The following is a 22,233-nucleotide window of genomic DNA, read 5'->3' as shown; positions in this document are numbered from 1 at the left end:
TTACTGTTTATGATGATTTTATATGCAAATTTTAGCAAATATGACCTCATCACAAGACTGACGAAACACTTTTTTTTAAAAAATAAAGCATTTATAATAAAAGTTCAGTACAATTAACCTGTTTCAGGTGCGGTTTACTTGGGTTTCTCTATTTTTCCACTCATGAAAGGTATTTTTTTTTAATAAAAAAAGAAATACAAAAGTTTTTCAAACAACCAATAAAAGTATTTAATTAAAAAGAAAGAAAAATAGTGAAACGCAAACAGGAAATTGAGTTAAGAACCGGATACACTTTCTTCCACCAATCCTTACTGAAAAAGGACAATAATAGTAATTTAAAAATTAAAAAAGGAACATAATTTAGCGGAAATATGTCGTAACTATTACCAGCTCTTCACACTATACCAGCGATATCTATTCAGGCATATCCAATTACGATTATATGATTTATTTATTTTTTAGATGGACAATGCCTGTTCGTGAGATTGTGCCATACTTGTTGACGTAGTTTTCGCTTTCCTTCGTGATGCAAAACGCCACAAGGCAAACACGTGAATTTGTCTGATTTTTATTGAAATACAGTTTCAAAAGTGAAATGACTCAGGAAAAATGGCTCAGGTCTAGTGTTTTAACGGAGAATTCGTATCATAATCTTTTAATTACTGAACGCAGTGAAGCGTATAATACTTCATCTTTTAAGGCACTTTTGCCGAACCGAGAGATAATTCTATAATTCATTTTCTTAAAACAAGGCTGCAAGCTGCCAAATGGTTTTCTATAATAGATATCAGACGTTATTCTTATAAGACATTTTAAAATGCATTTGGTAATAAGTCTGCTTATCATTAGACATAAAATTGATTCTATATGCTTCCTGTTTGCGTTATAAAATAAATCCTACAAGTCTGTTGTCATCCTAAGGTTATAAAATATAACCTGTTGTCATTAGACACTTTAAAATGTATCCCACGAGTCGGTTGTAATTAGATATTATAATATACGATCAGTATAAGTCTGTTATCATTCGACATAAAATTGACCCTATATATTTGCTGTTTGCATTTTGAAATAAGTCCTACGGGTCTGTTGGTATTCTAAATTATAAAAGATTACCGGTTGTCATTACACACTTTAAAACAGGGGTGTCAAACTCGAGGCCCGGGGGCAGTATGCGGCCCGAGATGAAACTTTTTACGGCCCAGTCAGTATATCCGACGCAAGGTAAAAATAAAATAGAAATGTGAATTAGAAAGGAAACTAGTATATAAAATTATAATGTATTTTATTTATAAACCATACGGATCATTTCAAATTGTAAAATTCTAATTGGCTTGCGGCACCTGCCGTTCCAGGGATACTGCATGGTATCAAAAATACGCAGAAAAAATTTCAAATCTTAGAACATAATTTGAAACAGGGTTTAAAGATTTTAATCCTTTGGAAGACAAATTTTCTTTTCTTCGATTTTCTCAATAAATATAGACTCCGTACCCAGTAATATGCTAATGGAAGTGATTGAGATTGAGTGCGACTCAAATTTGAAGACAAAATTTATTGAAGTGGGTGCTCCTGAATTTTACAAATATTTACCGGCAAGGTTTAAAAATGCTCGAAAATTCGCATATGAAATTATTTCCATGTTTGGAAGTACTTATCAGTGCGAGCAATTATTTTCTGTTGTGAATGGAAATAAATCTCTTGTCCGAAACCGTATTGATAACGCTCACGTTGGGTCAATTTTGAACATAGTCTCAGCCAATAAAATTTACTCCTGAAATAGGAAAGATAGTAGCAGAGAAGAGATATCAAGTATCAAACAATAATTTAACTTTTTATATGTTTACTACAATGTACAAAATAAAAATATTTGCTTCGATGAACATTGATTTCTTTTTGTGGCCCACCTAAAGTTAAGCATTGTTTATTTGGTCCAAGTTAGGCTTTTAGTTTGACACCCCTGCTTTAAAATATATCCTATGAATCTATTGTAATCAGGCATTATAAAATGCGTTCAGTAAAAGTCAGTTATCATTAGGCATAAAATTGATCCTATATGTTCGCCGTTAGCGTAATAAAATAAATCCTGTAAGTTTGTTGTCATCCTAGATTATAAAATATAACCTGTTGTCATTAGACAGTTTAAAATATATCTTATGAGTCAATTGTAATCTGGCATCATAAAATATATCTTATGAGTCGGTTGTAATCAGGCAGCATAAAATATATCTTATGAGTCGGTTGTAATCAGGCAGCATAAAATATATCTTATGAGTCAATTGTAATCTGGCATCATAAAATATATCTTATGAGTCAATTGTAATCTGGCATCATAAAATATATCTTATGAGTCGGTTGTAATCAGGCAGCATAAAATATATCTTATAAATCCGATATCATCAATCAGTATATCCTGTAAAGGAGAGCTATTCTCTTCAAATAAACGTGAGATCCACGATTTAAAGAAATTGCAGCATTTTTTAACAGTTTTATTTTTGCGTCGAACTTAATTTACAGCATTACTTTTCTCTTTACTTTAAATACGTACCTTTAGACGTTTTGGTTACTGGCAATGAAGCCATTAGCCATTATTATACTGATTCACTATATACAATTCTACATTGCGAAAAATTCCATCTGGATCAGATTTTGGTATATAGTACCGGAACTTTGGATGCATCATCCGTAAATTCAATTTTACCGTAAAATATTATATTGTGAATTTTACAGTGATATTTTTTTAATTAGAGTTATTCAGTGATTTTGTTTTAATTATTACCGTAAAAATTGCGGTATATCAGATTTTTTGTCCCGTAACACATTCTGGGAAAAAGGGATTTGACGGTAAAATGTACCGGCACCCTGAGTGCCGGTACTTTTTACCGTAATTATATCCGAATATTTATAAAGTGTACACACAAGTGATTTAACTTGTTAGCTTCTTAGATATCGTATTTAAGAGATCTTGCATGTGTGTAGAAATGTGCGTTACATAGAGTGCAGGTGGGAAACAGTAACTAATCTGCGAAGATAGTCCCAAACATTATCGATTGGATTCAGCTCTGGAGATCAGGCTGGCAAAACCATAGTGAGGTCTATGTGACAGTGCGTTTATTCCATTAAAATGAAATCAGAACCAATTGAAGTCCTAACGAAAAAATATTTCTCCAAAAATAAGTCTGCAAGAGCACATGCTCATACCAGTCTCAGTACCTTTTTCAAAAACATCATAGTCTTTTGTCCATCCAGCATGATACCTTCAAATAATGCCTCATTTTTGGAGTATTTCCACGAAAGTTTCATACAAAAACGGTTTGGCACAATTTCTCTGACAAAAGACTTTTCTGCCGGGTGTATTTTTTGTAAAACATGTCTATAGTTAAACTTACGTAAATTTCTATGTGGCATTTAATATTAATTTAGGGCACATTTCTAACAAATGTTGTTTCTATCTTTACTCAACTTTAAGTAAAATAAGTTTTCGCTTTCAAGTAAACCACAAAAACAAAACTGATTATATCATTACTTTTGGATAAAAGTGTATGATATTCACAATATCTTAAAGCTATATAATATGAAATCTGACCTAAGAATGAAGTCAGGTATTATAAGTGTGGCATTTCTCATACGGCATACGTATAATTAAATAAGACAATGACCAAAAATAAACATTTTAGGGTCCGAATTTTCGTCTGCTTTCCTAACTAAACTATTAAGACGAATTTTTCGAATTCGCCGATATTCCCCTAGAATCTATATCCCTCAAAGAAGTATTTTTATTCAGTGGAAGTAAGTTTTCTTTTGCCTGATTTAAATAATTTTTTGCACTAATAAATAAGCATATTTAAGGTGTGTCTCTTAGACCGTTAAAGGTGTAACTTAGTTCGTGAAAATCCGATAAGATCAAAAGCTATCGCGTGTGAAAGTTGATAAGATAATTCTCATTTATTTCGTATTTAATTTTCAACGAATCAAGTTCGATTCAAAAGCGAATCATTTCCTTTTTAGTATCTAATCCAAAATCCACCGTATCCTTCTTGTTGAATATTTTAATATTAAAATTTTTGCTCATCTAATAAGCGTCATAGATACGGGATCAAGAGCAGTGCCGGTGATGCAATAGACAGTGAACAAGTGCACATCCTGTTACACGTATGATTCCGGACGCTGAGGGTGACCTGACAATGGACATCTAAATGACATTTATTGCTTACCTTTTTAACAACAATAGGGGCATTAATGGAGTCAATCTCCTATCTCCCTTTCATCTAAGCAAGGGAAACCACTGACATTTGTTTTTACGAATTTCGCGAAAAATATAAAATTGTTTTTCAAGGGTAGGTACTCAAAGTGATCGCCAATCGAACTGTTCACATAATTTTTTAGGTTAAAAAATCTTATTTTGTCTTTTTCAAAATTATTTTGTTTTTATTTCTAATGATACGTGGGCAAACCGAGCTCGCCAGCCATTGTCCTTGCAAACTAAGTCAGGAATTGAGCATCTTTTATTTGACAAGAGAGCACCGCTAACGTGAAAGTAAATCATAGTTCAGAACATCACGAAAAGATGGCAGCACCTGTCATTCTTGAGGCAACTTTGTCATTTTAGACATAGATGTGAAGCGGTCTGAAATTTTTTCCAGTTATCTGTACCGATGGTACTTGTCAGCGACCGACCACAGGAGTTTCGATGCCTCATATATTACGAGCACTTATATCGCATGTAGTCGGTGGATATTAGCTCAGTCGCGGATCGAACTTCGGCCCTTCTGGACCGGAGTCCTATTCTCTAACCACTGGGTTGTGAAGTTATAAATTATGCAAAAACAGCAATTTTTACCTTGAAAGCGTTGCAAAGTTATATTTATTTCCCACACTTTGAACGCTATATCGACTGTAGAAGGTTGCTTTAAATTTAGACTTTTCTCCTTGATCGGAAACGTTATTATTTTTGTTTTTAAAGGGGAAAAAATTTTAAAAAAATTACAAAATGTACATTTTGTATAGTAAATTAAGATTTAAATTAAATGTTTCAATTCCTCAATTAAATTTTTCTAAATTTTCTTTAATTTTCTTAATTTTAATTGTTCTTAAATTTTTTCTATATCGAATTAAATACATATTTATATGGGCAACTTTCACTATTAATCTTTTAAACTAATGGAAGAATAAATAAGAAAAGGCGTTATCGTTTATAATTAATATTCTTTAAAAAATGAAGAAGAAAAATTCTGAGCATCAACAGAAATTCATCCTTTGCAGTCTTGGTTCAATAAAATTTATTGGAAAAAGAACTTTTAAAACTATCTCAGTATAATTTGTTCATGATATAAATATACGTCAAAAGCAAATAAAAGCAAGATCGAGACACTAAAAATGCGTACCTTACAATTTAAGCATTTTTTAAACTCTATTAATATATTAACAACTAATACATGCTACCTTGTACGTGAGAATACGATGACCAGATCAAAAGTTAACTAAGGTGTTTGGTTTTTCATTTTGTGCACAAGTATACCAATGGTCAGAGTAGCAACCCTTTCAGTAGTCAACATAGTTCTTTAAATGTGATTCCTAATTTTATGAGCATGTGAAGAATTTTTTATTAGCATATCAATGCCATTTAACATCGCAATAATGTATATATTTGTATATGATTTACCTTGAGTTTGGCGCAGTATAGCTGCTATCAGCTCTCTAGGCTTTCTTTCTACATTTACATATCCGATTTCTACAGATATCATTACAAACCATAACCAAAAAGTAACAGAAATAAAACCGTTGATTCTACCTCACATTTTGGTTTTATATTTTAGGTTTCTTTACCATATTGTTATACTGTATTACATCAATGAATTATTTAATACATGCCAGCAATAACCTCCTTCAAATTATTTTTGGAAGTTGAAAGATTTGACTCGCTTTGAAATTCTAAAGAGAATAATATATTTGCACCGATACATTTACTTTTGGCTAAGTAATCTAATTCTGATTCTTGCGTCAGTAAACTGTACATCCAATCCGGACGCCCTCCTTCTTTGCTTCTGCATCTCCCACGCTCTTCTATTTCAGTGTCAGACATAGTTTCTAGCACCATTTGAATTACTCACCTCGAGTTGGTTTCTTTTACAAATTTTTAAATTTAAAGCATCACTGTATAGCTATTATATTTCACGTTAGATCTACTCTCATTTTATTATTAAACGGCATGCAAAATATTCGATCTTACTTGGAACTTTCGTTATTTTTCTAATATCGTAACAGCGCCCTCTTCTGAGGAACGCTTTAATTAGTCAACTGAAACTCAATTCTCCTGCTAGCCAGTCGTGGCTGCACGATTCTTAATGGAGCTTGATAGGGTATAAGCTATTTATTAATATTAGATAGATTATTAATTTAAAATTTCATTGCCATTATATTTGCCGTTAATTTGCCTTTGATAACCAGCGATTCACAAAACAAAATACATGATTCTATCGTATTTTAATTTAGTGCCACACAAACGGAAAGCTATGCCCGAAGTGCTAAATATAAAAATAATAACCACCCTAGAAATTTTAATAGCCATCTTTGCCCTCACTTCCCACGCTCTAGCCTTTGGTGGGAGTGGAGTACGACAATACCCATCTTGAACTCGGTTAATATGAATAATAAAAAAAATAAAAAAAACTGGGATGAATAGTACAAAGAAGAGGATCGAAACACAATGCTTCGGACGTGTGCGTTATTGTGTATGGAATGAGGGAGCTCGTGTGAAAAGTGGAAAGTAGTTAGAAAGATGGTATGAGCCTGAATATAAATTATGAATCAAAATTTGAAGTAGTGAATTGTGTAGATTTTATCTGATCTGCCACATGACCCTGACAATGTAAAGTTTATTTGCATAGAGGAGGGTTTTGAACTTCTATTCATAGGAGAACAATTCATTTTTGCATAATTTCTAATTACCTGATATTGGATTATTTTGGCAATTAATGGTAAATTGTGTTTGTATTTGATTGTTTGAATTATAGAAATAGTAGTATACTTTTGTGAATTATTATTTCACCCATATTCTTTTTTTTTTTACCAGTATTTTTCAATTTATGAATTAATGTATAAACGAATTACTAGTATTATAGAAAATAGTATATCTTGCCAATTTTTAATTATAAAATAAAACAGTCTAATAATTACTGAAAAAATCTGTTAGATTATCGGAATTATACTTGTACCGAAAAATAAAATCCAAAAAATGTAGTTTGAAAAAAATTTTTTTACACTCATGTTCAAAAATTTATCAATAATTGATTTTGTAAATCAAAGAAACATCAATGATAAGTAACTGTTTCTTTTATACTAAATAAGTGCAAATTTGGAAGAAAAAAAAAACAATTATTGGTTGAAAGTGAGCCGTTCAAGGATTTTTTCCTTAACACAGAAAAAAGTCAGTGGTATTTCATAACAACGAATTATTAAAATGCTAAACATAATATTTTTCACATATTTATGACATTTTAATATTTTTCACATATTTTCACTTCACATTAAATCAAAAACTTGAATTTAAACTTTCAGTTGCAATTTCTTTGGAAATCAGGAAACTTTTGGATTCAATTTAATTGATATTTTGCCACAAGACATTACACAGAAGTTGAACGTGTGTGTTTGCATAAATTATAATGGAATTGTATATAAGATAAAAATTGTTTTAGATATGGATACATAATAAGAATTTTTTTCTATTTTCGGTTTAACTAAAAACATTATTGTATATAAACCAATATTACTTTTTTCTACATTCCTTTAATATTTTAAGGAACACTCTCATGATTACTCGGGATCATTGACCTCGGATCCAGTGATTTTTGGGAAAGTAACAAACTTGTTACATGTATTTCTAACAGTCAAAAACTCAACATTTACAGGTCAACAGTATGTTACTTATATTTATAATTTTTGTTTCATTTTATATCTTTCTTTTCTGAGCTATTAATTTATTTTCATCATAAATATATTTACCGTTTATCAAGAAGAATTATTTCCTTATTTAACATTAATTAGATTTCATGACTTCAGATCTTCCTTACTTTCAAGTTATTTAGATATCTTCTTTCACTAGGCTTTTAATTATATTATTTATAGTTAGATATTGTTCTGAACATGCAGATGTAGTAATTTTATTTACCCAATGTAGTACGTATTTAATAACAGTTAAGCTACTGATTTAGTTCAGTTTAGTCCAAGCATTTGTGCATTTACAAATGCATATTTTTTTAATAATTTTTAAGGTTGGTAGAATTTAACTTACAGCTTAGATAGGAAAAAAGCTCACCAGCGATAAACTAAGTTAACAAGTGTTTACTGCACTGTTAAAATTGCTGACTTTTGCTTAAAATTGCCTAATTTTGCCACATTTTCTACCTAACAGCATGGTAATAAAAGCCATATTTTATTGCTAGTTTTACCAAAAGGTCTTTTGTATAAATTACATCGATTTTTGGTGTTTCCATAAAGACAGAAACACGGAAAATTTAACCATATTCTGGTTGCTTTGACCATACTTCTAAAAAATACAAAAGCTGCTGTTCTGTATTCATCTCCAGTAGTCAGATAAATATTACATAATTTTCGCAGGTAAATTCATATTTTAAAATCTTTATGTATAAAAAAAGCACGAGAAATTTAAATACCAAATAAAATAACGTTTATTTAATATTGAAGTTTTTAATATTTATTCGTAAAATATGTTGTATTTATATATGATATAGCACATTTGATCTACTACATTGTGTTGCTTAACATATTTGCTTAAATGGCCCGGTCACTCAAATCAGTACAAATACTTACGACATACTTACTAAACCTAGACGAACCTTACGAACCACATACTTACTAAACCTGGATTGAAAAACTCATCAAAATTATAGTAAGGAAAAATGAAGAAGTATTTACCAGACGTTTTGTTCTATGCAGAATCAAAACAAATCCTTTTAGATTAAACAAAAATATTGAGAGTAAAATCAACTTTTTTTTTTAATTTTCTGCACTAGAGACACCTTGTACAATATTTCATATTATATTTAGTTCATTTCATACAGAAAAGGTTATTTTAAGATGTTTGTTTTCATTTTAGTTAGTGAGAGCATTACTCCCTGATTTGCTTATATACCAATTTTTTGACAACAATGTACAACACAATTTACATATAGGATATAAAAAAAAAAAATTTTAATTGCGCATTAAGTATCTTTATGCCCCTAATTGAACGGTCATATTTATAAAAGTACTTCTTTTAACATCTTATCATTAAACGACAAAAAGTATTGTCATGTTTCGTGGCCGAAGCTTCGTAACTTCTACAAAAAAAAAAAGAAAAATATCGACCGAAGTGAAAAAAAATAAGCACGAAACACTCAAAATATGAATGTTAAAGTAAACAAAGAATTCAAAATTTAAAGAAACATATTTGCGAATGAAAAACAAACATTCTCAAGAATTGTGATAACATCAACTGGTAAGTGACCAAACATTCCTTCTCACGCTTAGAACTTTCAGACATCATATGGAACGCACTTAAGTGTTCCCAACCAATCATAATCCGCCGCTAGACCTGAGTCCGATCTGCAAAGCATTTAGAACTTTTTTTAATTTTTATTTTATTATTTTTTTTCTCAACTTTTATCGTCTGCTTTATTGTTCGGAAGGTAGACGTATAACTCTCTTTTTCCGACGGGACCGAAACGACATTGTGAGACTAAGAAAAATGCTAGCGGGGTGAGGGGTCGACAAATATGGGAGGGTGTATTTAATATCGTTTGAGAAATGCGATGGGCCTTTGTAAAAAGAAAAAAAAAAAAAAAAAAAAAAAACTTTGGAGCAAGAACAGGTATTGCATCGATTAAAAAGGAAATGTCAAGAAAATTTAAATTATTCTTCATCCTATTCTTCATGCTTCATGAAATGGGCAGTCTGTTCACGACAAAAAAGAAGAAAAAAAAAATACTTTGTTTAATGTAACGAGAGGTGAATGTTCCTTGCAGTTAATAAGCGAAGATATTTTTATCTTCACAAAATTATATTTTGAATTAGCATTTTACGAAGTACTGTTGTCTTTTAAAACAATATTTAAAAATAATGAAAAAAAATGAAAATGGCATAATTTATAAATTTTTTCCTGTAGAACAATTTTCAAACCAAAAACGGTTCTTTGATTTATCGTCAAAGAAGTACAAAAATTATTTCTCCTTAGAGATGGAATAAAAAGTTTCCACTTTTATACTTGATCATGTAAAAAGACGATGCATTTTTTTCAGAGCACGGCAGAACATTTTCCGACCAAATGTAAACACGCGGCTCCCCTCTGCCATTATAGGCTTAACTACTCATCGACGAATATTTTCTGTCATAAAAAAAGATGTACCAGTATAGTTTTATATATTTATATTGGTTTTATCCGCATTTAAATTATCTGTTATAAATTCTCACAATTCTATCTTAATTCAATAAGTTTTATTAAAACAAAACGAAAAAAAAACGTTTAATCTCAGAATTAAAGAAAATCTAATTGTTACATTGATAGAAAAAACACAGAAGTAAACAAAAACGTGATAGAGATCCTAAATTATAAAATTTCGAGTGTATTCTTTAAATTCATGCTGGAAGGGAACCTCTATGATTTGAGCGAAAAGAGGCTTAGATAAAGGGGTTGTGATGCCTTCATAGTGGATCATCCTGAGTATTCTTCGTTCATGGATTTATCATATTTATTAAAAATTATAAACTGAAAATAAACAGAATAAGAAAAAATTGTTTCTGGAATCGATTTAATAAAAATACTGATAAGACATCTTATTACAATGTACTTTGCATGCATTCCAGAGCTGTGAGAATTTTGAGACTCGAAAAAATCAGCTAAAAAAATTGTACGGGACTCCGAAGTTTTGACAATCACATTCAAGCAAAAAAATCCTAATAAGATGGGTAGTGAAGCGTACTGGCTTATGAATTTTTTTTTTTAATTCAATGAATGACAGTTATTTTAAGAGACATTTGATTTTTTATTTAACAAAATGCTGCCTTAATTTAAAAAAAGTTAACAAAAAGTTAAAAATTGTAATATCATTAGAATCATGTATTACAACAAAGAGAATATGACTTTACACATAATCGGAATGACTTTACAATAATCAATCGTGTAATCCCTGATTAAAACTCACAACCATCTAAAAAAAACTTGTTTTGCGACAAAGGCATTTAAAACTTCCGATAATTTATGTATTCAGTAGCTTTACATATTTCATCGGATATCTCAAGTAAAAATGAATTGATGTTAGTGGAAGGCGAAGGGCTAATTGAAAAATCTGACTCTTTGCAAATAGCCGCTGTGATTTTGCAGTGTGGCAGACTATTTAAAACAGTTATTACAGTAAGCCAAAATACCTTCGAGCTAATTATGAAATATTTCAATTACTGTTTAATCAGCCTTAATTATTTTGCAGGTAGTTTTCAATGAAGCCTATAGTCGTGAAGGTTTAATGCAATTAAAAATAATTTTATGTATGTGTAAGTAGTGGGCTATGTATGTGTGAGTCGTAATTAAGTAATCTGGCTCTTTGCAAGCAGCTGCTTAATTCCAAAGTAGTAAAGAATTATTGTAAAAAAATGATATTTTTAATAACCTTGCTAAAGATTTATTGCAAGAAGTCTACACAAAATCAGTCTGATACACACATTGGGTGATATAAGTCTAAGTAATATCAGACAGATAATGAAACACTAACGACTTGCAATTTCTCTGGCGCATTGCAAAATGCCGAAAGCATTTTCAAAGAGCCGAAATTCGTAATTTGCCAAAGACACGTATAAAAATAAATATATTTTTTTTCGTTATTTGAAATTTTCAAAACAGGTTACCAGTTAATCCCTAACATATGCTAATAAGATGATTTTTAATTAGGTAGGTATGCATTGTTTCTTAAAAATACAACTCTAACAAAAAGCTTTCACTTTTACAAACTGTTACTTCTTGAACGAGGTCATCGGAACAACTCCCCTTTTCCATAACTCTCAATCATGATCATCTGCGTGTTCCAGTTTCTTGAAAGATGTCTTTGTTAGAACATTCTCCGACACTTAGGGGGGTCTTACTTCATTGCATGCTTCAAAGCGATAACTTAGCTTGTTACATACTTTCGTAATACCCAACAGAATATCCGACAAAGGATTGCATAAAATTTTGTATCAAATAGTGGAATATTTTTCAGGTGAATGACATCATAACTTTTAACTTTTTTTTTATTCACTTCTTAATTTGAATTCAGACATGGAATAAAAGTGGAAATTAAAAGCACGGTTAACCTTGGCGAACACGTTTGATAGCTTACACGAATTCAGAAAACCGAAATCCTTCTTTTATATCGGACACATATTCTTTAATGAAACATTCCCGTACTCCAAACCTTTAGTACAGGATGTTTCAAAGACAACCGACGATTTTAAAAATCAAATATATGGAAATGAAAAACGATAGAAATATAAAGCTTTTAGAAGGTGTCCTGTTCAGGTGAATAGAATTTTATTCTCATCCAATTTTAAAATTAGCGATGAAGTAGATCAACAGATGCCTCTGAATAGAGCTGTATAGTCATTGTGTGTGGGTGGGATGGCAATTTAATTGAAGAAAAATAAAACATTCGAAAGTAAAATCCATACGTAAATTTTTAATTTATTTTTAGACAATGCAAGTGTAAAATATTCTAAGGTTATATTATTAAATAATTATTATTTCCAAGAAAATAGTCTAATTGTTTTGTTAACTGCAAAAAATATTTAAATTGTAATGATTAAACTTGTATATTAAAATTACATCAGAAGGTCATAATTTATCTTTCATGAGATATTTCATTTGGGGATATTTCCATATCGTGATCTGCCAAGCTTCTACAATCGCCAAGGCACTAAATTGATTTTAAACTGCAAATATTTAATGAAATAAAAACATATAAGTGTTTGTCGGGGGGTGGTTACGAATTATACCCTTCGAATTGGTCCCTTTCTGTGATGTTTATTTATTTATTTTTTACTTCTAGCTGCCCAGATTATTCTACGATAGATCATTATTCGGAGGTATCGCCTTTTACTTGAGTCAAATATTCACCTTTTAGAAGATTTAATTTAATAATAAAACTAGTAATAAACTTAAAGTTTACGTGTCTGTCTCCATTGGTAGGATTCCTGGGGTGAAACCCCCTTCACCCCTCGTTTCTGCATGCCACTGCAACTTCCAGACTATTTTTTATGCACCAAGACTTAAATCCTCACAGATCGTGCAATATAGCAATTTAAATTTTTATTAACGTGCAAAATCTAGCACGTTGAAATTATACCTTAAAGGTATCTTCAAATAATGCTTTTAAATCTTGACAGATTCCATTTGGAATTAAATTGTGAAAAAAAAATACCTGAACAATTGAAAACCTTGACATTCAATAAATAATTATACAGAGAGCCATCAAAATAGACTCGACTGCATAATTATTTGTTTCTTCTTTTATCTTTCGTAAAACAGAAACTCATTTTCCTAACCCTTGATTTGGCAGAAAGGTCAGGGTGCCTAGTTAATTACGAATGCGTTCTCAAATTTGTTTTGCTCGTTCGTAAAAGAAAGCAGGCCACTGCTGATACGTGCTTTTATTCTTTAATTTTATATCAACAGAAGAAACTAGGATCTTGAATGGAGAGTTTTCCTTGAACTTTCTTTAGGAAATAAAAAAACACTTAAGTTTTTCAAAAGAAATTAAAATAAAAATGCTTCTATTTAAGCTTTTTTGTTTTGAGAATTGTGAGGAAGACAAAACTATTTAAATGAATGTTTTGATTACTTTTTTAATAATATGTTTAGAAGAAAAAGAATTTAAAAAAAAACGAAGCCGATTCTTCTAAGTCTGATTTGTTCTATTCCCTATAATTTAACATAAATTCTCTTGGACATGTTCTCTCCAATGCGTTGAAAATTTATCAGATATTATTTATTTAGTTTGCAATCTCATAAGACGGTTATTAAAATTTTCTATAAAATATGTTGTAAATTTTGGTTTGACGAATGACTAATTCTATGAATAATTATTTTAAGTGAACAATTTTATGATATTTATTAAGCCGAGACTGGCTTATTTTATGAATAATTAATTTATTAAACTAATTTAATAAATAATTATTTTAATTGAATAAATGAATAATTTTAAGATTAATTATTTTAATTCAATAAATAGATAATTTTTCGAATAATTAATTTATTAAAATAATTAAATAAATAATTATTTTAATTGAATAAATTAATAATTTTAGGATTAATTATTTTAATTCAATAAATAGATAATTTTTTGAATAATTAATACAAGGGAATGTTTTTATGAATTCGCGATCGCATAGAACTACAGGGGGCATTGTTGTATGAGACGAATTTTAGCGGTTTCCATATGAACAGTCATTCAGTTCCTCTGGAGATGTCTTTAATGCTATGCTACAATAGCATTGTAGCGCGTAGCATTCTTCTTTATTGTGGCTTAATAAATTTAAAAAGGAAAAATGTTTGATATTCTTTCTTATGCAAGCGAAAACAAAATGGTACCTCTTTTTTTTTAGAGAAGGAACATCCAAAACACACCAGAAAAATATTTGCAAATAAACAAAAAAAAAAATATGTATCTTCTTAGTTGAAACCTAATGCCTGCGAAATCGTTTTACTAAATTTAATTATATATCATGAAAGGCCTGTTTAAACCTTACATTCTATAGTTTTATTGATCAAATTACTTCAAACATTAAAATAAGCAAAAAGTATACATAAGCTCATAATTTTATATAATTTAATTTTGCAAAAAAAGTTTTTTGACAGCAATTTTTATCAAAAATTTTAAGTTTCAATAAAAATCATTATTCAGAAACTAAAAAACGTAAAATAAAGAATGCTTACGAAACAAAAAAACGATTCTAAAAATTCCTCACATTAAAATAAAAAACTTTCATGTTTTTCTTTAAATTCATAATCGGTCGTAGAATACCATTCTGTAGAAAATTATCATGAAATAAGAAAGAAAAAAATATTTGCAAGTAAATTTTTTATTATAAAAATTATAACACTTACCTGCTTTATAAATCTGGAGAATTCCAAAATGATATGTTCTTCATTTGAAAACTTTATTCTCAAATAATATATACATAGATTATCCCTACATTACTTTAAGATGACACAATAAAATTTTATAATTTTAAGTTCTCGATATGAATTTCAATATGTAACTTAAAAACAGTATAGCTGATTTCTAATTGAAATTTATCATTCAAAATTAAAAAATACTTACCAATAAAACGATAAAAATTTATTAATGATCAGCATAAATGATATTATTTCAAGTAATTCAGATGATTCGTTATTGTTGTTTTCCGAATTACATAGATTCAGAAATATATACTATTTTATAACTATTACAGTTCTGCACGTTCTAAAATCCTATTTATTCATTTGAATAAACTAAGCAATGTTGACTTCACTTTAATTTGTAATGAATGGAAGACAAAAAAAAAAAATGTATTTTACCGTAATACAGACATCTGTAACAGTATGCGATCACGAAACGGGACGTTATCGGTTGCCAGCTTGTTAATAATAGAAAGGTAAAAATTATTGAGAAATTTTTCTTCAAATGTTTGGCGTGTTCTGTTTCAAAAAGATTTTCCAATGTTCTGGTTATTTTTTTTTTCTTCAAGTTCTACTGCCTTTTCCTTTAGGGAAATTTTGCTACTAAGAAAATGGCGTCCGAGTTTGACAATAATTATGGTAGAACTAAATGAAATCTTAATAAATAAATGCCTGATATTTTCAGGCTCCGCTAGAGGGCGTACTCAAGCGTTGCAATCGTGAATTGAACAGAGTTTCGAACAGTTTTATCAGAATAATTGACTTATTTTTTGAATAATTATTTCAATAGAATAATTGAATAATTTTTTAACAACCATTTAGTTGGATATAGTTAATATTTTTTTAACATTTTAGATCTGAATACATTTAGCAAATATATTAAATATCAATATCAATTATAATTGAATTTGTCTAGCTTAATTCATCACCGCTGAAACTTAGCATAAATTTATCATTGTTTTAACACTCAAGCTGATTATCGTATTGCTCTTTTTATTACTAATTCAATACTTTTCTGTGTTCTCTATTTCAACAACTTAAACTTTTTTGAATAATTTCGATCGAAACGGGATCATATTTAGATCCATGCTGAAAAAAAAATATTATAATTTCTGTGATCACTTTTATTTCAATTCAAAAAAAACGAAAGAAAACATGCAAACAAAAATAGATTTAACTGTCATAAACACTGACTAAATGAGCACTTTTTCAATCTTAATTAACATAATGTATAAAACAAACTATAACTAATAATTTGAAATGTCGACGAGGAAAATAAATTAGACTAACATTATCTTTGTTTCAAAACAGGTGTTGCCAATTAGCTACAAAAAAATTATAAAAAAGACATATTAAATTTTTCTTTTTGCTCTGCGAATGAGTAAGGACTAAATAGATAATTAGTTATCATGACTATTATTATTCTCTCAAAGAAATGTTGTACAGAAGATAATGTAATTTTGCTATTAACTTGCAGTTCAAGTTATTTTTGTTTCTTATTAAACTTCCTTGTTGTTGTTTTGCTATCGAGGAATATTAATCAAGCGGAAAATTATGTATTTTAAGTAAGAAAACATTTGTCAACAATAAATGGATTTTTCGTATAAATGATTTTGAACTATATATATATTCATGCTGTTAAGAATTATCTTGGCTTTAGAACAGACGAGTAACTTAAATATTTTAAAAATTATTAAACTTTTTTACAAAAAACTCCAATTTAGCGACATTTTCCCGTAAAGTCGAACCAAGTATACGCTTTTCATGTGTCAAATATCCCCTAGATGACGCTAAAGAGTTTCGTGCATGAAATAGCATTGTGATTTTGCTCTGGGATAGATATATCCCACTAGTATTTTTCAGTGGGACAGATATATCCCACTCGTATTCTTCATTGGGATTACTATGTCCATTCATATTTTTTCAAATGAACATAGAAAAAAGAACTAATATGAGTTGTCCAATGTGTAATGTCGGGTTATGCAAAGATTGCTTCACCCTGTATCATACCATGTAAAAAAAATTCCGTTTGATAAATTTTTCCGGAATGATAGATGTGTTTGTTGTAAGTCGATCACTACAGGTGGGACATATGTATCCCACCATTAAGTACGGCCGGGACATATAGGTTACGTTCTCTTATTGATAACCACTTGTCAGAAAAATCCCAAATACTAAATTTGCCTTATTTGTGACCTATTTTGTCCTTTTGAATAATAAACGGAACAAAAAAATCATATTTTAAAATTCGTAGTCAAAGGGTTAAATTAATAATTGCATAGTTTGATTTGAACAAGGTTGCATAATTGATTTTTATCATCCAATGAAGGTGCTATTGCGATAATTAGCATATTTTTTTTATGTTAGCATATGTTGTACTAAGCATTTTAATAACAAATTCCCCACGATACCATACGATCATGTGAAAAATTAACAGAGACAAAAATGAAATCCACTCTCACTTGAGCAATGTGAGTTTATTATATTTACATCTTGTCTAAATTTTTGACTGTACGATTTTAAATCTCGAAATACTTGAAATTATATTCATTTAAAAAGGTGGTCTAGGACGGCCTGACCGACAAACGCTTTTCATTTTCAAAAAACTGAAGCTTTTCTTCAAATTAACGTTTTACGCAATTTTTAGAATAAGCGCAGACAACCCTGGCTTTAGATAGGTTAAACCTGACCTAACAGTCATGGGTAACAGTTGCAAATTCACAGCAGTTATAAAATATCATATTCTTTGCAAACAGGCATCATTTCATATTACGACGGAGCCTTCGAAAAACAACCTTATCATCATCACCATCATTCATCAACCAAATTGTTATAGAAAGACTGACTATTCTCGGCATTAAAATTCATTTAAAATATGAATTATGATTAAATATTAAGGACAGTTATTAGATTCAATTCTTTTCTTAAGAATGCACAAATAATTCAATTAAAAAATTGCTGTGTAATTAAATTTGTATATGTTGTATGAGTTGATGATTTTGTTATTATTTTTGTAATGTGTGGCTTGTATTTTCTGTATGCGCTGGTGATTGCGTTATTTTTGATTGCTCCTTTTTATAATAAAAATTTAACATTAAAATCTGAATTATCTAGTAAAATTTGCGGAGCTGGGGCTTTATCTTGTTATCTAGAAACTGAGCTGAAGCTTGAGCATCTAAAAATTTTCGACTCCGGATCTCTGCACTGTAAAAAAAGAACCAGATCAAAATATGATACAAAGTACCGGCACTTTGGGTACATCATCCTTAATATCTATTTTATCGTACAATTTTGTACAGTAAAATATTACACAGCATTTTTTACAGTAATATTTATTTAATTAGAATGATTCAGTGATTTTACTGTATCACTGTAAAAATTACGGTATATTAGATTTTTTGTTCCGTAACAAGTTCCGGTAAAAATGGTTTTTACGGAAAAAGTACCGGTACTCTAGATGCCAGTACTTTTTAGCGTAATTAGATCAGAAGTTTTTTACTGTGTGGTGCTTGATTTCAATACATTTATGAGTTCAATACAGTCTTTACAAAAAAAGCTTTCACAGTATAAAAGCTTGCTGGATTTTAAAACTATCATAATGGATCTAATTAACACCTCAAAATTTTGATTAAAACTTCAATACAAGTTTACAATTGCGAAATGTCACAGATTAAAATTTCGATTTGCTGTTGTCAAGATTTAATTCGAAGTAATTACCATTATTATAGAAGACAGATAAAATTATTAAAAACGAAAATGTCTTTTTTGAACATTTCTTAACATTAGAATCTTATAGAAAATTAGAGTCTTATTAGAGTCTTATTAGAACATTTTTCATGCACAAGGAAATACATCCTGAATATATGACTCTCTCTACAACCTCTTGACCACAATAATTTTATAAATCTCTCCCTTCCTGTACATTTGAACCTATTCGATCTGTGTTTCTAGTTGATCGGTCGTTAACCAGGAAGAAAACACTTTTTTTTTTCTCCTTTCGATTAACTGATATTCGATGGCATAAAAATTCAATTGATAAAACTCAGTTGACTTTCTCATTCAGTTTGAACTATAAGCCTTTAGAAGGAAAAGGTGCTCATTATGAATGCTAGAAACGCGTTTTTAAAGTATCCTCCGTCACATAAGTTGTGAAAAAGAGGTTTCCTCGAGAAATATTAAAAACACGTTAATTTCTGAAAGGAAAGTTTATTTTTTTTCCATGAGCTAATTCTCATTTATCTTTAATTCTGATTAGATACTGGTATAAATATAAACAACGTTCATATACCTAAGCTATTAATGATATTTATTAAGAGCAATTTGAAATAACGTTTTTTGGGCCTTTCATATGCTGTTACAAATTTCTGCCTGACCAGAAGAGGGCGTTGTAATCACTCACAATAATTCTGTAATCACTTATGTGTCAGACAATGGATTGAACTGGATGGCTCAATGGCGAGCCCCATTTCGTATCATACCGTTTTATTGTATTTATTAATAAATTTATTTGTTATTGAACATGGTTTATTTAATTAATGCACCCATTCGCCACTGAATCATTCTGCAACATGGTACTGTTTTGAGTTCGCTTACCATAAATTTCCTTAACAAAATTTTTTCAAGAACAATATTAGTTGAAATATAAGATCAAAAATTTATACTTAGCAGTAATTTACAATAATAATAATGAAATGACTGTGCAATAATTAAGATAACAATATGAACGATCAATTATAACATATGGATATTATCAAAATATTTTTTTTACACATTACAATGAATATTTTTGCTTATAGGTTAATTTCTAAATTACTTACAAGTTGAACTGAGCGTCTGATTTAGGAGTTTTTATCAAAAGGGAACGAATGTTCCCATCTCGTCCCTGATACACTTCCAAACTTCTTCTAAGCATCCACATATTTCTGGGACAACGCTCATCATTGATTAAAACAATATCATTTACCTTAAATGATGTTATCTTATCTGGTGGTGAAGAAATATAAGCAGATCTTAGATGCAGTAAATATCCCTTCCTCCACCGATTCCAGAAATGATCCAAAAGTATTTCTTGATATTTATACCTTTTAGTTAATGAATCTCTATTTACAATCAAATTATTAGGTTCATACTTAACAACAGGTAAAGACATCAATCTTTTACCCACTAAAAAATGAGAAGGTGAAAGTGGAGAAGGCTCTGAGGGTTCGTTGTATAGATACGTAATAGGCCTAGAATTTTCATGGTTTCAATTTCCAAAAAGACAGTTTCTAATTCTTTAAGAGTTCGATAAGATTTACCAGTTATTTTCTTTAAATAAGTTTTAACCGTTAGTATCTGTCGCTCCCAGAAATAACCTCCCCACCATGGACTTTTTCTACAATAAATTTACAAACAGTATTTTTAGATGCAAACATATTTTTTACCTGAGGATCATTAATTTGATTCCACCACTTTTTAGTCCACTATTTGCTTTTTTAAAGGCTTTTGCATTATCTGAATACAAAATTGAACACAATCCTTTACGAGAAATAAATCTTCTAAAGACAAATAAAAAAGAATCAGTATTCATATTAATTACTAGCTCCAAATGCACAGCTCTAGTGACTGCACAGGTAAAAATGAGCAAATAACACTTATTACTAGAGTCAGTAATAAAAAATGGTCCAACGAAATCTACACCAGAAACATCAAAAGAAGATTGTTCTCTAATTCTGTCAGGTGGTAACGGAGCTACCATCTGAGTACCTGGTTTTACCTTATAACGTCTGAATATTAAACAGTTTCTCAAAACCTTTTTAACAAATTGTTTACCTTTGATTATCCAATAGTGTTCTCTTAATTGAGTTAAAGTAGAATCAACACTTAAATGACCCATTTTAACATGAACATCTAATATAACTAATTCAATTAATTTATCAGTAGAAGGAATCAATACTGGATGTTTTGTTTTCACCTATGCTACTTTTTTAACTGCTGTAAATTTGTAACAGTTAACAGTTATTCATAACTGTTAGATTAAGGTTTTCACATTTTTTCTCTGTGCTAATTATGAAAATGACGCATAAAGTCAATATTATAAAAAAGCCGCAGTTATGTGAAAAAGTAAAGCATTTAATGATATAATATTTTAAGGTTTGAAAAGTTAGTCTAACCAATAGGAATACCAACCAATAGAAATAGCAACCAATAGGAATACGTTTCAATTGGGATAGGAATACATATTGCCCAATAGGAATAACACATATGGAAAAGGATTGAATGATAGTGGAACATTGATCTACTTGGCCTCTGATTTGGACTTCTCTATATTCTGGATATTTCGAATTTTTCAACGTTAGTTAAATTGTTAATAAATGTTAATTAGTGAAGTTAACTAAACATAACGCCATATCGGATATCGAATTTGTCAAGATATTATTCTTTCTAATCTATCTATTTCATTTAACCTAAATTTGTTATTTGTTTACACATTTTATTGTAACCGTAATTACATTTGCTTTGTGTTAATGGCAACTTTGTTGCATAATTGGTTGATTCCATATGACTTCGTTCCTGTCTTTGTGTTAGGTAAGAAATAAACCAGATCTTTCTTTGTGAAAGAATATATAATGCGTCACTTAAAGTACTCATATTTGACTGGCTAGGCTTATTCAAAACCGAAGGGAAAGAACAGTTGCTAACATGAATGCCACGTTCAAACAGCTAATTAAGGTCCATATACCCAGGATGACTTAACTTGCAAGTATCCAATAGTCCATTTTTAACGAAGTTTAATATATTTTATTAAATATTTAAGCTCAGTCCGAATCGCCACCTTTAAAAATCCTTCGGGATCTCGGGCTAGTTGGAAGACCTCCAACTAGATGGCTGGATGACACTGTTAAAGATCTAAAAGTATTAAAGATAAACAACTGGAAAAAAGTCTCCATGGACAAGAGGCGTAGGAGGCTACGTGTGGTTGAGACAGCCAAGGCCTGTAAGGGGCTGTCGAGCTGAAGAAGAAGAAGAAATATTTAAGCTACTTGGCCGTTTGAAAGTGCAGACGATTTATTTTC

At 29.8% G+C, this 22,233-nt stretch overlaps 1 protein-coding gene across 1 annotated transcript in view; it reads left to right on the top strand.

The window, feature by feature from the left end:
• Window positions 1-6,677: 6,677 nt before the first annotated feature.
• Nup54 (nuclear pore complex protein Nup54) overlaps window positions 6,678-22,233 on the top strand; it is a 44,595-nt gene continuing 29,039 nt past the window's right edge. The window contains exon 1 of the mRNA XM_087159341.1: window positions 6,678-6,974. The gene's annotated coding sequence lies outside the window, so the exon portion shown is untranslated. The remainder of the gene's footprint in view (window positions 6,975-22,233) is intronic.

The sequence above is a fragment of the Parasteatoda tepidariorum genome, chromosome 1 (assembly GCF_982258835.1).
Source record: "Parasteatoda tepidariorum strain Cologne lab strain chromosome 1, Ptep-v5.0, whole genome shotgun sequence".
Taxonomy (NCBI): domain Eukaryota; kingdom Metazoa; phylum Arthropoda; class Arachnida; order Araneae; family Theridiidae; genus Parasteatoda; species Parasteatoda tepidariorum.
This window is presented reverse-complemented; position numbering and strand designations above follow the sequence as displayed.